The 16,349-nt window shown below is 43.5% G+C and overlaps 1 long non-coding RNA gene across 9 annotated transcripts in view; it reads right to left on the bottom strand.

Moving 5' to 3' along the window:
- Nucleotides 1–16,349, bottom strand: part of LOC112641063 (uncharacterized) — a 159,070-nt gene that overhangs the window by 44,573 nt on the left and 98,148 nt on the right. For all 9 annotated transcript variants that reach the window (XR_007411604.1, XR_007411607.1, XR_007411608.1 and 6 more), the window contains exon 4: nt 200–243. This is a non-coding gene — a long non-coding RNA (uncharacterized LOC112641063). The remainder of the gene's footprint in view (nt 1–199; nt 244–16,349) is intronic.

The raw sequence follows: 16,349 nt of genomic DNA on the forward strand, positions 1-16,349 counted from the left end.
ACCCACAACTTATTGTTTTTGTTTGAGTTTTTGTTTTAAGTCGTGATTTACAGCATTTACCTCATTCTGTGATATAAATATGTCCACCATGGCCGATTTCGAGCTGCTTACAGCTTAATATCTGGCTCGCAAAATTCCTCACTACTTGACAAGCATAAGTCATGAATGTGAGCTAGTTCCAACACGTTACTGGCCCTACCTTTCTTCATTTTGCCATATCTCAGCTTTTCTCTGCGGTTTTACCTAAAAAAAAAAAAAAAAAAAAGTTATGTCTGGTTACACTGGGAAACAGTATTTCCTATCAATTTAAAGATCCCACTCTTTTTGCCTCTCCTAAATTCTAGTGTCCATGTTCGCACCCAGACTTGGTAGTAGAGACCTGGTATTTCCTACCTGTTTATAAAACTCTTACACATTATGTATGCCAGCCCTGATGGAGAAGAAAAGGCAGCGAAGGGAAGGGAGCAGAAAGAAAGTGAAAAAAAAGAAGGGTGGAGTATCACCGTCCCCTGCCTTTGACAAACTCACTAGTTGCTGTGCGTTACAGTCCTTCTTGCACATGAATTGTCACTTTCCCAAGTTGAAAATGAGGACTTAACCAGTGTCTCGTTCATTTCTGTGCCTCCTACAGCACCAGCTCAATGGCTAGCCCATGATGAGGCTTCATATTTGTTGGGGGGGAAAAAAGGAATGAATGAGTAAAAGAATTCACAAGTAAAAATGATTAAAAATGAAAAGCTTGTTTCCGTATCAAGCCGCATAGGTAAGTGGGCAGCATTCTGACTTACAAATTTCAAAATTGTTTGCCATCAATTCACCACCAATGTCAAGTTGGTTTTGCCATCATCAACATGCTCTTGGAGTAGACCTGTTGCCTCTGCATCTTCCTCTGTATCGGGGAACACATACCGGACTGCCTTATTCTGTTTAAGGAAATGCTTTTGTGCTTCACTGAGATAGTCACTTTACTGATAATAGGTCAACTATTTGTTGGAAGACTGGTGCTCACTGTTAGTATTTTTCTTCTAGATAAAGAGGGCAGCCCCCACAGACATGGGCAGCATGACGTGACTATCAGAATGAATTAAAATTGGGTTTATTTATTACTCTTATCATCGGGGTACTGTTAAGTGCCGTCTACTGATGATGATATCAGTTCAACGCAGATAGTTCGGTCCTGAGCTCCTTGCATATTTAAGAAATTCTAAAATCATTAAATAAAAATGAACTATCCCTTCAAAATGGGGAAAGAGGACTAGTTTACCTTTTCTTTATTACTGTTCACTTGTTTAAAGTGGCAGGTATGAATCTTAATTGGATGAGCAAGTAAAATCACATTTCATTATTGTCTGTAAATCACTGAATTTCTCTTCTGAGAACCCAGGCCCACTGAGCTGGTGACAGTCAACCTCAGGTCTTCCTTTTTTTTTTTTTTTTTTTTTTTTTAGGTCTTTCCAGGCTTTCTCCCACACTCAGGTTTGTGTTGAGAGTCTAAGGTCTCCAGGACCAGGCATTAGAACATTGGTATCTGTCCACATTGGTACCGGCTAGATTTCTCCACAACCACATGACCTTATCAAGAATCCCACTGTGTCACTTCTATGCCTTGCACAGGACAAGGGACTCTTTAGCAGGGCTAGGATTCTAGCATGGTTGCTAACCTACCTGGTTTATCACTTGGAGATTTCCTCTGAAGTCCTCCTATCCTCGTAGGTGCTTCCAGGGAGGACTGTCCACGTCCCCTCTGTTTAAGGACTAGCAGACCTTCCCTTCAATGTGGAAAAAACTCTCCTTTCCTTGAAGAACTTTCTTTCTCTCCTGATTTCACACAGGGATACCAATTTCCCTCTGTCTGTAAATTCTGTTATCCTCGCTGGGCAAACAGAAGCCAAGAAGTCCTGCCGCAAACCTTTCTCATGGCAAGAACATATGGAGGCGTGCCTGAGTGGTGCAGTCCATTGAGCGTCTGACCGTTGGTTTTGGCTCAGGTCCTAATCTCAGCTCATGATCTCAGGATTGTGAGACTGGCCCTGCGTTGGGCTCCAGATTCAGCGTGGAGTCTGTTTAAGGTTCTCTCTCCCTCTCCTTCTGCCCTCCCCCTCAAATAAATAAATAAATCTTTAAAGACAGACAGAAAGAAAGTATGGAACTGGTTGTATGGTTGAATGGAGGACAGAGCAGGGGGAGAATTCAAGAAGAAAAACAAATATCTCAAAATTTCACTTAATACCTTAAAAAAAATCCATGCTAGCAAAATATCTATTGAACATCCTCCTTCTGCTTAGGATTGTCTGTATTTAGGGATTTGGTTGCTTCAGTGTAGGTCGTCGAATCTCCCACCCTCCATTCTCCTCTCTCCAGATGCAAGTTCAGGTGCATTTCTGTCCTTTCCATCTACTTGCTCTTTGCCTCGCAACTATAGCATTCTTCTTGAGTAGGCACTGTCTAAGCAACGTGGTCTAAGGGTTTGGGAAGGTCCCTCCCTACTGGAAGATGCTTATTTCTCTGTTATGGAAGAGCAACTATTGGTGCTGCCATGAGAGAAGCCAAGGCTACAGATTGAGGCGTAGCTGCTCCGTGTTTAACAACAATCCCTGGATTTCACTATTCATTCAACACATATTTGCTGATGACTGATACATGCCGGACACCATGCTGGGTACAAGACATACCATGATGATAAAGCAAACACAGTTCCTCTCTCATGGAGTTTATAGTCTGCTCATGACAAAAGATACGAGAAAATATATTTTTTTTGAGGAAGCATTTCTAAGTGATCACTAATCACAGTTACAAGGACTATGAAAGGATAATGGAGGTGTCTGTGAAAATATGTAACAGGGGAACTTCGCGATGAAGCAACACTCAGGCACGAACTTAAAGGCGAAGTGAAGAGTATTCTCAGTTCCAGGACACAGCGTGTCTGGAGGCCTGGAAATAAGCAGAATGTTGTTCATTTTTTGTACCTGATAAAAGACGCTGGCAGCTGAATCCTAGAGGTGGGACAGGGTGCCTCAAAGAAATGCTAGAAGGTGAGCAGGGACTAGAGTACGCAGGGCTGTGTAAATAGTGACCAAGATTTTGGTCTTTATCCAAAAAGTCTCTGAAGTGTTTTATGCAGAACAAGTGAAGATCGGGTTTCTATTTAAGAATTCTGGCTGCTGTGCAGAGAATGACTGGGAGGGAGAAAACGACTGAATGTGTAAAAACGTCATGCCATTATCAGCTATCAGTGTCCCAGCTTCTCTGAGTCTCTCCAAGTGGCTATTGACACAGGAGTGTGACAGTTGAGGCCCTAAGACAAAGCTCCTCCCTTGGTCATATTGTCCCCCCATGGGGCTTTCCCTCTCTAAGTCCCCTTCCTTTTTCTCAGGCCCTTTTGCATATCCCAAAGTCTCTCTCTGGCATGTCAGCTCCATGGCCAGGACTTTTATTCCCACCAGGGCACCTGCAAACTCCAACACCTTGCCTCTTTAGGCCTCCTCTCTCTTCCTACTCACGCCCTCCACATGTGGACCAGACTCCTGCTGGTGAACTCCAGGTCCGGGCAGGGAGCTCTGGCGCCTTCCCACAGGTTCACCTGAGAAGGCCTTCTCTGGCGTCATCTGTCAGCCTGTTAGTGCACCAACACACACCCTGAACTCTACTTCCCTCCTTCCTTACTGCCACTCTCTTTGTTCCAGCTGCTATCATTTAGGGTTTTGTAAGATTTATTTGTTTATTTGAGAGAGAGAGAGAAAGGGCACATGAGAGTGGAGGGGGGGCTGCAGGGAGGTGGGTGCGGGAGAAAAGAGAATCTGCAGCACACTCCCTGCTGTGCTTCAAGCCCCCCGTGGGCTCCAGCTCACCACCCTGAGGTCGTGACCTGAGCCCAAAGCAAGCCTGATGCTTAACCAACCGACCCCCTCTGTGTCCCAGGCCACTGTCACTTCTTACCTTCACCCCCACACACACATTGTAGATGCGTTTTCCTCTATCAGCCTGGCCCCATGCCAATGCCCTGGCTCACATGGCAGCAGGGAAAACCTCTCTAGAGCATGAGGGACACGGGCCTCACTGACTTGGTCCCTGGGTTTTATTTAACTGGGGAAACTGACACTGCTGTTGCTCCTGGAAAAAGGAGTCAGCACACCCAAGTGGGAGAAAAAATACCCACATATCCCCTAGATATACTGACTCAATAAGTATTTCTGCAAAATGTATTGAGAGTAACAGCCAAAAGTTGGCAGTGAGTTGAGTTTCTAACACCAAATAACACGTGGCATGGTGCTATTTATCAGGGACGAGTAGTTTATTTTATTATCTAAATTTTACATTTCTAGTATGCCGCCCAAGAAGTTCTCTGGTTCAAAACACACACCAACTGGGGAGAAGGGAGAGAAGAGAGAACACTTCACTGAATAATTCCACAGTATCGACTCTGCTTTGACCCAGCTGAAGTGAATTACTAAGTGAATGTGTTTTGCATATAATTTTTTGTAATAGAAAAATCAATTTCTTCCTGGCCTCAAGAAATAAATATCGAACAAATAGTTTTTAAATATCCATTTTAAGGGGTGACAGGATGTTGGCCCGCCTAACAGGCCCTGGTTCTCAGCACACTCCTGCAAGCAGGGCTCTGCAATCCCTCAGCCTATTACCTTAAAGAACACTCCTCTGAGGGGCCTGCCTGCCCGACCCCTAGGCTAAGGTAGGTCTCCATCCTTTCTGTCTTCCCGCATTGGTCATTTTATTGTGTATCCAATAAATAAATCCAATCTATTTTACTGTGTACCTATCCTGCTAGACCTTAAGCTTCTGAAACAGGACAGTCTTTGTTTTGTTCCCAACACCTTAACCAGTGCATGGAGCACAGAGGGCCTTCTCATTAGGTGAATGAATGAATACATGGATGAGTAAATGCAGGAGTAAGAGAGGGCTCCCTGTTAGGGCTCCCCGCTCCCATGCCTGAACTGCCCCTGTCATCTATCACCATGGCATCCAGTTACCATATTGTTTGAAGCCGTGTCTATGAACCGAGTTAATGGTGGGTCTAGAGTTAACCATGGCTGCTGCCACACAGGTTCCCAGGCGCACGACAGTTCTCACCAAAGGGTACAGAAGAAGAAAATGCAAAGATGTTAAACACCACAAATTGTCTCCTTCATTATTTTGTTTAGGGCCAAAGCTCCTCACATTTCTCCCTGGTTTTCCACAGGGAGCTCCCCAGACATGAGGAGAACCATTTAGTTAATGAATCTCAGCTCGGCAACTCCCAAAGGATTGTGGATCCAGTGAATTCAGAGCTACGGAGAAGGTCGGGCTGAGGGAGGTGCCTGGGGAATTACTGATGGACTATGGGGAAGGCAAAGCTTTCTCCTGGCTGACACGGTCACTCCACAGTTGCATCAAGTGCTCACCGTATTCAGTGCATTGTGTTGTCTTTTGCAAAAATTATTTAATTTCAAAAACATGAAATCCTTAGAAGGTAGGCGCAGCTGTATTATATCCATTCTATATATGAGAAAACTGAGGCCCAGGGAAGTTAAAAGAATTGTCAGGTTCACCCAACTAGCAGACGGCAGAGCCAGAATTTCAAGTGGATCTAACAGTCCCAGCATACAGACACCCTTAATAAGGCTACATCCTTTCATAGTCACCCCTTGCTCAATTTTTAGAAGAAATGCAAACTGTTTTCAAAAACCAAAGTGAGTTCATAAAAAAGAAAATTAATTTTTCTGTTCATGATGCTGTGATTCTTTATTTTGGGTTCTTTTAAGCAGCTATTGCACACATTACTTCGGGGTAAATAATATTTCTTTAAATAGAAAAAAAAAGTCTCATTCTGTTTACATCTAAAATTAATTAAGAGGGGTGCCTGGCCGGTTCAGTTGGTGGAGCATACAACGCTCCATCTCGAGGTTGTGAGTTCAAGCCCCACATTGGGTGTAGAGCTTACTTTAAAAATAAATAAATAACATAAAGAATGATTGGGAACCATTCAGGGAAAAATGAATCTAAGCAAATGATCTAGAATGCATTCTCTGAAGTATACAAAAAAAAAATCACTGAAAGATGTTGCCATTATTATACAAAGAATTATATTTAAAATTGCCCAAATTGTTATCTCTCATGATAGTTTTATTAATGAATATACAACGCTATGGTTAAGGATAAACAGCTCATGAACTTTGGAAGATTCCATTGGGAGAGAGGTCAGCATATTGGTTAAAGGGGAAAATAAATTTAGAAGAGGCTGGCATTTGGGGAATATAAATAATAGTGAAAGGGAATAGAAGGGAAGGGAGAAGAAATGGGTAGGAAATACCAGAAAGGGAGACAGAACATGAAGACTCCTAACTCTGGGAAATGAACTAGTGGTGGTGGAAGGGGAGGAGGGCGGGGGGTGGGGGTGAATGGGTGACGGGCACTGAGGGGGGCACTGGATGGGATGAGCACTGGGTGTTATTCTGTAGTTGGTAAATTGAACACCAATAAAAAATAAATTTATTATTAAAAAGAAAGAAAAAGAAAATCTTAAAAAAAAAAAGAAGAAGAAGAAGAAGAGGCTGGCAATAAGAGTGACTAATGGAAAGAAGTATTATGGCAGTGGTGGGAAGAGAGAAGAAATAGTGACCCCAAGAAGGGTGAAATAGGGTTACCCTTCCTCCCTGAGGCCTTGGAGAAAACTGTAGGGCACGTGTCTTTAGGGAGGACTAAGTTCGAAACATGTTCTCTGCTGACACACAACCTGTGCTGTGAGAAACAAAGCCAGTGAGGGGGAGGGCAATAAGGCGAATATTTACTGTGCATTTAGCATACACCACAGTCTACACTAGGCTCTTTGCATGGCTCTCTACAGAATTAAAAAGATTAAAAAAGAAGAGAATTCAAAATAAATGAAAGACAGTTTGGGGTTATCAAAAATGCTTCCATTTGAATTAGAAAAAAAATGGTTAGAAATCACTTAGACCTGGGGACCCCTGGGTGGCTCAGCGGTTTGGTGCCTACCTTTGACCCAGGGTGCAAACCTGGAGTCCTGGGATCAAGTCCCACATCCCATCCGGCTCCCAGCATGGAGCCTGCCTCTCTCTCTCTCTATGTCTATCGTGAACGAATAAATAAAATATTTTTTTAAAAAATCACTTAGACCTTTACAATCAATAAATCTGTGTGGACTTACTGTATTTCCAACACTCCATTAGAGATGATGAGAAGCAAAAAAAAAAAAAAAAATACTCAGGCATCAGAGGGCCATATAATCTATGAGTTAAATCTGATGAGCATAAAATATAGTAATAGTTTAGGAAAAGGATAAATGTGTAAGGTTTATAGGATCAAATGGGCCAGGTGGGACTTGATCTGGATCTTAGATGTACAAGAATGAGATGCGTGGTGGCGAAGGAATCAGACCATTACACCCAAGGCATCGTGAGCCAAACCCCACAGGTGAGGTTCTTACTAAAGGCCGTTAGGATTTGCCTAATCGGGATTTAGGGTGAGTTTAGGGGAGAAAGGAAGAAGAGATCTATACACTGAGATGAGATTAGGGCAAGCCCTGGAGCACCTTATGGATTAAAATCTACGGAGCCTGAGTCCCAGTGGGCCTCGAAGTACCTCTGTCGCCCCACCCAGCCCACCTAAACCCTTGCCCCTACCCTGCCCCTGCCCCTGGCCGCCTCTATCTACACGTCCCCAGCTGGGACTGGGAGGGGAGGCCCTGAAGGAAGAGCCTCCCGCAGTCGAGGGTCTTGGGCCCGCAGCTGCCCGCCTGGCCTTCTGGCCTCCCCCCTGGGAGACGCATGAGCTCCACTGCTCTGGGGGGTAGGCAGGTCACCCGCAGACCCAGCCCTGGGGCCCCAGGGGCAGAGCGCTGGGCCCGGGCACAGCGGGGTTGTCCCTGGCACTCACTGGGGGCAGGACACGCTTTCCCGAGACAGAGCAAGGTGAGCGTGGTACAGCCTCCCCTGCAGCCTGCCCCCCCCCAGCCTCCCCCGTCCAGGTGCCTGTGGCCTGGCCTGGCCCTGAGGCCCGGGGACCGCGCAGCCACTGCGGGGTGTTGTGGGGGAGACCCCTGGAAGCCTGAGGATTGTCAGTGGGGACTTGTCACCCCAAGTAGGACAGTGCCCGATGGTGATAAAGGAAATGAGGCAAATGCCTGACATTAAATTCCCTTTATCATGTTTTCGTAGAAGTTGGAAGGATACCTACACAGTCCTAACCCCCAGGCAGGACCTCGAAAAGGAAAATAGAGTCTTTCGTGACATGGACTTTCGTAACCGGATGGGATGCTCAACATCATCAATGACAACTCATTAATAATAACTTCACCTTCCCAGGTGAAGAAGCCATTAAGACTTCGAAAAGTCACCAGATGTGACCCAAGCTCATCTGGCTCCTGGAAGCCGAGCACAAGTGGTTGGATGATGTCCCCAAACTCACCTTTCCTGATGGACGCTATGCTGAAACAGCAAAAGTCCACAACACAGTAGGGCGCATACGACTATGTGTGATCCTTACTGCGACCCTACAGAGTAGTGGGACTATCCCTGTTCACAGATCCGAAAGCCAAGGCTCAGAAACAATCAGCCGAGCTGTCCGAAGAGCCTTGGGCAATGGTGGGGATCGTCCCACATCTTTGGCCCGAGGGACCCAGCCGGGGCAAGCTGCCCGGCTGCAGATGGAACCCCCAGGCCCCTCCCGTCTATTCTCCGCTGCACCGACGCGGGAAGCGTGGCTATTAAAAGGAGGAGGCTGCTCGTCAGCCACCTCAGTCAGCACGCGGGCCTGCGCCCCACCGCCTTTCAGGCCGTGATCTGCATCCAGACTTAGAGCAGTAAGAACAACAGAGTCACTACCTTCATGGAGATCGACGATAGACGAAAACATAGAGGGCAGGTGGAAGTAAGTTCTATACAAGAAAAATAAAATATGATAAGAATATAAAGGGTGTTGGGGGTAGCAATTCCCAGTCACCCAGTGGCTCTGTCTCACCCCAAGCAAATCGGCATGCACAGATCTCCTTTTTTTTTAGGTTTTATATAAATTCCAGGTAGTTGACATACGGGGTGATACTGGTTTCGGGCGTACAGTATAGGGATGCAACACTTCCCTACGACACCCAGTGCTCCTCACAACAAGGGGGATCCTTAGTGCCCATCAGGCATCTAACCCGTCCCCCTGCCCACCTCCCTCTGGTAACCATCAGTGTGTGGTCAGCAGGTAGGAGCACACACCTTTTACGTAACGATCCGTAAGTAAGAGCAACAAGCCCACGTTGACCAGTCCTTAGTGGTCCGTGGCTATACTCAGAGTTTGGGAAAAAATATAAAATCATAAGCTGACTATGTACTCAGAGAAGACTATAGAGGCTATTTTTTCAACTTTGAAGACAGATGATATCAACTCTGCGGAAGCACAGACTATCTAGACTTACCCATAAATCCTGATTGGCACATCCACGTGCCATAAAACCGGGGGCTCCAATTGCTTATAAATGCAATTTGCTTGTTAGAAAAAAAAAATGAATCCTTCCAAAAACTTAGGAATTCTACAAAGCGGCCCTTGTCCATGATAAGGATGGAATTCACCATCCACCCCAGGACAAAGCTGAGGGAATCTTTGCTCTAGTCTGTCTCGGAGACAAGCTCTGCTCTCTCGGCATCAGGACACACTGCTCTGAGGAGACTCTGGGCATGTCCTTGTTGCTGCTGGGTAGGCCCTGGGTGAACCTGAGCCATCGGTAAAATGTGTGTCCTTTTTCACCTTCTGAAACATTTCTCACTCTAGGTAAGCGTACTCACCCTTCCGCTCCCAATATTCCCTTAGGAGCCGAAGTACGTCTTGTGCTGTGGCTGCCCACAGCCCATAACGGTGGTATCCTCCCCACGCTGCTCTCGTCATTCCCAAGAGCTTGAGAATTAAGCTTAACAGTTAAGCACCACAGAAGGTCCTTTACATTTCTGTTATATTATTTACTCCTCAGAACAACCTGGTGAAGTAAACACAGCTATTTGCACTTTGCACATGAAGAAACTGACGTTTATGGAGGTGGAGCACGAGGCCTGTGGTCGCACACACGGTCTCCTCCTTAACATGTTGAGTGACCAGGGAATCTACTGGGTGAAAGGGTAAGACCTATGTTCTTACATAATATTTCAATATCTTTAAGACCATAATAGAATTACGTATAAACATCGCAAAGAACTTCATCGTTTCTTGCACATTCACTATCACATTGAGGAGTCAATGAGGGAAAGAAAATCTAAGTCCTCACCATCCTCAAAAAAGAAATGTAAGTTTCTGGATAGCTATAAATTTGGGGTCTATAATTTTTTGAACTTCAGTTAGAATTAAAAATAAAGCAGGAGCACCTGGGTGGCTCAGTTGGTTAAGTGGGCAAGTGTCTGACTCTTGACCTTGGCTCAGGTCATGATCTTATGGGTCCTGAGATCGAGCCCTGCCTGGGGCTCCACGCTCAGTGGGGAGTCTGTTAGAGGTTCTCCCTCTCCTTCTACCCCCCACCCCCCGCCACTCTTCCCTCACGCTCTCTCTGTAAAATAAATAAATCTTTAAAAAAAAAACTTTTTTAAAAGTAAACGAAGTGTTTGGGGTACTGTGGTGACTTAGTCAGTTAAGTGTTGGGCTCATGATCTTGGCTCAGGTCATGATCTTGGGGTCATGGGATGGAGCCCCGCTTCAGGCTCCATGCTGTGCGTGAAGCCTGCTTAGGATTCTCTCTCTCCCTCTTCCTTCCCCCACCTAGAAACAATAAAATCATGACATCATAAAATCATAAAATAAAATAAAGTAAGTGTGTTTGGGGTTATTTTCCTAAGAATATTGCTATGTTTATCCTTCCCCTAAGATTAGAAGCGCAGGCTATGACAAGCACGTTTATGGCTAAATAATGAAAAAATAAAGTATGTGTTTAAAATATACAACAGGTTAGAGATAATTAGAAGCTAGTCAACATTATCTGGCTAGAGAAATGTTTTGATGTCTAGTATTGTCAAATTTTATCTCCCCAGATAGGTTAATAATAGTTCAGCTAATGCAGTTTTGGACCTCACTTAATCCACAAAACAACTAGAGGATGAGAATTATGATCCTCACTTTACAAATGAGGAAACTTGGACTCAGAGGAGTAAAATACATTTCTAAGGGCCCAGGTGTATCTCTCCCAAGGTTTGTGCTCCTAAACACCCCAAGGCTTTTTACGTATCTCTTCCCACCAAAGCCCAAGCCTTACACACGACCTGACTTTGTACATCTCTAAGCAGTGCCGGGGCGGGGCGGGCGTCCAGGTCTAGACACAGACCAGTTCCCGCCAGAGATGAACAGTGCTGGACATTCAGCAAAAGGCACTCGGAAGAGATGAATATTTCGACCATTGCTTTGACAGCCCAAAAACATTTTAAATATTAAATGCATCTGCCAATGCACAATGAATCATATTCTCGACTTCATATGGACGCTAAATATCTTATCTTTGCATGATTTGTTCCCAAATTAATATGCTGATGGTTCACAAGCCCTTGTAATATCACCTTCGGCCTACAGTTTTTCATCACTGTATTATGTTAGAAATGGTCTCTTTGGGTTAAATCGTGTTCCTCTGGAGGGAGGTTGTTATGGTCTGCGTAAATAGCACTCAGTTATTTTTGAAGAATTATTTTCTCCATCTGCTCAAATCTGTATTTGTTACCCTCACACAGGTAACATTACCTACCAGAACTCCTGATTCTAAGGAACTTCCTTAGCCCCCTCTCTGACCTTTTATTAAATGATCTGGATCTGTTTTACTTCTTTAACAAGTTTTGCCTGACTGTTGTTTTGGTCACGCAAAAGAAAAATCATAAACCAAGATTTTAAAAAAATACTGTACAGATTGCACACGGGGAGGCTGGCAGTCTTCCACGCAGTGTTCATTCTTTGCAGCACAAATCGTCACCACAATAGAGAGCCTAAAACAAAAGCCAAATGCTGCAGAAGGAGTCCTTTTCCTCCTGAAAAAATTCCAACATTGGGGAGCATACTTTCCTATGGATGCACACGTATAATTTCCATTATTGTTAATGGGAACTATACATGCATAACACCCATTACTGCTAATGGGAGCTAAGTGCACACACAAGAGTAGAATACAGTGAAATCTGTCTTAGAAAATCACCCAAGAGACTAGCAAAAATCAGTTGCCTGGTAGAGAATGGTTTTAAATTAAAAGCAGAACAGAACTGAACTTGAAACCACAGGGGAACTATTTAAACTTCAGGGAGCAGTGGGAATTGGCTCCTCTCGTTCTTGCTCTATTCCAGTATCTTGTTTTCCTCATCCACGTTCTTGATGGGAGCCAATGACCTTGTGATCTCCTAAAGAGATGGTGTGAGAATGAATTTCACACCTCCATTGATTCAAATGGTAGACTTGGGGATCTTCTGGTGGGGGAAGGAATTCAGCTTCTGGATGGTAACATCACCGCACGTGCAAAACACAAGTCACGTGGCATCTTTAATGACAGCTAATGAACCAGGACGAAAACAGTAAAGCAATATTATTATGGCAATTTATATCAATCATTCATTAAACATCAAAAACATCTGTTCTGTTGTAATGTTATTGTAAAAGTCAATGAAAGATAAACCAGAAAGTGATTTCGGTCGACCCAAGTGGCCTTACCATGCCTCAGGGCTGGAAGCAGACTGTTCCTATGGTATCTTAAAATCATAGGCTGTTGTCCTTAGTCTAGTCTCCTCATTTTGCAATAAATTGTAGAGGAATCAAGTGTTTCTTCCAAGGTCACATAGTATTAAAGGCAGATATTGGACCCAGAGTTCAGAATTTTCTTGACCCCAGATCCAGTGGTTTTAATGTTCAAAAGCCTAAAGATTCCCGAAGACTTTCATCGCTTTTGGTTTTGCGTAGGGCTCTGGGGACCAAATGCACAGATGGGTAGATGGGACCAAAAGGGACAATTCTGGAGCTCTGGAGACATGGGGACTAAACGTTCTGCATGTTACTCAGGTGATGGCATGCTCCAGTTATTTCCAAAAATAGCCTCAAATATAAATCTCAACAAGCACTTTAAAAAGGCAGGAACAAAACAGGCAGAAGGGCAAGGTTTGTTACTTCGTGTCTAGAAAAGAGGAATGAGAACATTGTTCTTAGAGTGACTTTTCTGTTCAGTCTCTTGCTTCTTAGCTGTCCTTCCAAGACTGTGATTACAGGGCACCAGCTATAAAGTCATTCTCATGGCATGTGTGTCACATACGTGACACATGTAATTTCTGTTATTCTTCATATGTAGATGTTCCCAGTTGGCCTAATTTGGAGTCGATTCTCCCACAAATGGGCAGGAGCGACGGAAAACAACATTGGGAACTGTTTCCAAGGGCTGTCAATGTACAAAGACCCGTATCACTCCGCTCGGGCTCTTTCTCAGTGAAGGTGTTCCTGGCTGCCTTGGCTGCCAGTCCCTTGCCCCTCATACTTTGAATATCAGGCCTAAGGAAACCAACTACCCAGTGGAAGAATCAGAAATAATTGAATTTCCATTCCAACCAAGATGTTCTACGTATCCTGGTTTATGATTTTACAACGAACACAACCTGTTCTGTATCCTCCTTTTAGATCAAGAGCCCTGCTGATCCAAACCATTAAGGTGGGGGGCAGTTTGATCGGGGAGGTCCTCTCTCAGCTGGCCAGCGATCGTCTAGCAATCAGTTCCTAGGAAAAGGAGAAAAAGAGGCAGAAGAAGAATGAAAGGGAAGGGGAAGGAAGGAAAAGAATGTGAAATGGAGAGTAGAATGAGGAAGGGAAAGATGAGGCAGGGAGAGAAAGGCTGAAGAGAAGGAGCGGAGAGATGGGAGAAAAGGAAGGCAGTGAACAAGGCAGCATGCTGTTTGGGATGGCATGTCATGGACGCTGGTGTGCTGGAGCGAAAACTGCCAAGATTCCGGAGCCTGAAATAACTGGGTTGTACTCTCAGCTTGGTCTTTATTCCACATGTGATACTGAACAAACTAAAAAAAATGTGTCATCTCTCAACTTCCCCATCTGTCAGAGAAGGACAAAAGGGGACCCATCCTATTTTGCAAGGTTGTTATATGATGAGGTAATGTATGAAAATGCTTAATAAACCATAAAGATCTGTGAGGTAGGATTCATCTGCTTAATGAAACAGATGATCAGAGAGAAAAAGTCATACTGAAGGTACCAGCTTCATTCAGGTGTCAGAACACCTCTTGATGGCCTTTGATCACCAGCCTAACGAGCTCTGAACACCTTCACTCCTACTCTGTCTCTATTCTATGACAAAAGCAACCAAAAAGAGACCAAATACTCAGTGCAAAAAAAAAAAAAAAAAAAAAAATCAGTCCGCCCGACTATACTAACAGGATGTAATTTGACAAAACGAATATGGAAGGACAAGTCCCTAAACTAAAAGTAAGGGTCTTGGATATGAATAGAAGCTATTCCTGATGACTCCAGAAAAATCAACTCCAATTCTATGGAGACATGATTACAGGCAGGGAAGTGCCCAAAGGGCCAGGGCTCAACCCAGTGGTTGATGCCGAGAACTAGAAAGTGCTTCCAAAGGTGCACAAATCTCCCAGAGTCCCTTCAGCTCTTTGCAGAAAAAGACGCAGGCCTCTCATTCATTCTCTGGAATCCCAAAATGGTGTGTTTTTGTTATTTTTGTGACCTGTATTGCAAACTAGCTTTAACTGAAAGTTCTTTTGTGTATATATTTTCATTGTCTATTCATTTTTTTCCTTCCAGCAAATTATAATCTCTTTGAGGGCAATAACTTTGTCTTTTGTCATTGTGTTAATCTCTGGGGCCTCACAAAGTATGAGATACATAGCAGGAGCTCAATAAATATTTCCTTGATTTATTTACATATGTATTTATTTACCTACCTTAAATAGATTACAAAACCACATAGACGTCAGCCATCTTACATACGCACAGACCAGCACATAGTTTACATAGTAAAATGGTTATATAATTATTTGCATAATTAATTAATTCATCTGAGTATAAACAAATGCCCACAAAGCCAACTAGAAAGAATAATTTATTCTATAACAAGCATGTGTTCCTGCCAAACAGTGCTAGAACATCTAATGATCATGTTCCTAAAACTCATGTTGTAACTCTTTAAAAAGACAAAGAAACAGTGGTTTGGTTTTCACACACACATTTGGGGAGTATATCTTCTGAGGAAATGTTGAGATAATTGTTTTGTTTCTAAGAAACATTGTTTCTTGCAATTCTATTTAATGGTTTATTTTCTATGACTTGGAGTTGACATTTTTTTCTTTCGTTAATATTAGCATTGCATAAACTATGCGACTGCTATTTTTCACCTATTTTAGAGACATTAAAAATAATTTTTTTTTCTTGTAGGAAGATGGCACTGTTCCTTCACTCTTAGTCTAACATGGTTTAGTGAAAGGAATATTAGTTAAAAATCGTGACTTGGGTTTGGGTCCCAGCTTTAATGTTTTGTCAGCATGTGACTTGACGAGTTGCCAATTTTGCTAAACTTGCTGACCCTCCACTTCTTATCTATACCATGGGGGAAGCAGGGGTTGGGCTGCAAGAATCAAATCAAATATGTAATGAGACTATTGTATGTCCACTGCAAAACACCATAAAAAGTAATGTTTGTAACAATAGATACCGTTTGTATGATACTTGCTGGAAGTCAGGAATTGAGCATCCAGTATTTCTAATGCTTCTAAAAATTATGCATTTTGGGTGTTTTCATCCCTATTTAATAGATGAGGAAAATGAGGTTTACGGAGGTTAGGTAAGTAACTTGTCCAGGATCAAACAGTGATAAAAGGGAGGAAACAGTGAGCTACTCAATAGAATTGGCAGTCAGTTTGTTACATTGGTGTCCCGCCCTCTTTCTTTTCCCTTATCAATATGGCCTCCAATAATCCTTCAGTTTTCTAACTTTGGAGAGGGCCATCTGGTGATCATCCACATTGCTTTGTGCCTTATATCTTTTGGAGTTCATTTCCATCCCCCCTCGTCCCCATATGATATGTAGTATTTATGTAATGTTGCTGTTCATCTGCTCTACTTTTGTTTTACTGGACATTGGACAGATACTAACAATATTGAAGGTCACGAAAGGGTAGGAATGGTCTGATCTGTGAGAGATATCTCCCAAGTATTTTTGGGTAGACACTGTCATAAAATGACAAAAGGCCACACTAGGAAGACAAAATTACTGGATGGTACGTCTAAAGAAAAAGACATTTCTGAGTTGAGAATGAATGTCACATTCACAAGTTCACTTTCCCTAGATCTTTTGATAATATTCCTATCATTTGTCATGGGATGTGGATTAGTAT

This window comes from Canis lupus, chromosome 6, assembly GCF_003254725.2.
Source record: "Canis lupus dingo isolate Sandy chromosome 6, ASM325472v2, whole genome shotgun sequence".
In the NCBI taxonomy this organism is placed as follows: domain Eukaryota; kingdom Metazoa; phylum Chordata; class Mammalia; order Carnivora; family Canidae; genus Canis; species Canis lupus.